The sequence below is a fragment of the Acanthisitta chloris genome, unplaced genomic scaffold, assembly GCF_000695815.1.
Source record: "Acanthisitta chloris isolate BGI_N310 unplaced genomic scaffold, ASM69581v1 scaffold13499, whole genome shotgun sequence".
Lineage (NCBI taxonomy): Eukaryota > Metazoa > Chordata > Aves > Passeriformes > Acanthisittidae > Acanthisitta > Acanthisitta chloris.
In genome coordinates, this window is record NW_008693245.1 from 7,281 (window position 1) to 8,320 (window position 1,040).

A 1,040-nucleotide genomic window follows, 5' to 3' on the forward strand; every position below is an offset into this window, starting at 1 on the left:
GACATAGAATTGTGTTTCGGAGTTCAGTGTTATGCTGGAAAATGAGCTAAAGAAAATTGTGGAGACTCTCATGGTGTTCTGGTTGTGATTCAGCTATCTAAACATACACATCCTAATGTCACTTCAGCTACCTGAAAGTTTCTGAGCTATCTACTCAGAGCTGCACAGACATGATGCAAGACTTGGGTCTCTTCTGGGACATTCTTCTGTAGGTTCAGCTCAAGGCCAAAAAAAAAAAAAAAAGTCATCACTAATGCTTTGGTTTACTTAAAGAAACAGTAATTAAAATGAAACTAAGCACTCTGTGAATATAGTGTATTTTGGCAGGGTTGAAAATTATTTTTCCTGCAAAACTTAAGTATATTTTTCAAATGTGTGGTGCCATACTCATGCCTAGTAATAGAATGCAGATACATGTTCACGTGTATACTGATTTGGGTTAACAAGTTATTTTTGAATTGACACAAGCTGTTTGTGTTTAAATGGAACAATAGTGACAGCAATTGCATAACTGAATTTCCATTCATCTTCAGACATCTCAGGCTGATGTTAGGTGTCATGATCTCATGTTAGGTGAAACTACAGGTAGTTCCCCAAAAGTCAATCAAATTTAACTAATGCCAATTGCTGTAAAATGTATCAGGTGTGATAATATTCAGAAAATGCTTTGTATTAAACCAAAATACAGATCAAGAAGACTAGTTTATCAGTTTGGATGTTATGCCTCAAATCTTCATTTAATTTATCAGCATGTATGTATGTATATATAATTTGCAAAACAACAGAGTAGGTTTTCATCATGTGTTACATCCACCAGTAACAGTTTCTGGGAATGATGTGGCTTTAATGGCATTTGAAAAAGTAAGATTTTAGCATTGAGCACATTCTTACTCAAGCTAATGGTACAGCAAGAATATATATGGCAAGCTGCCTTTGTCCAGCTACCCAGTAGGTGACTGTGTTTATTTGTGGAGTTGTGTGTTCCCCCTTGTAGGCATCTTTACAAGAAACACTTCGCCTGAAAATTCATATCAACTTTA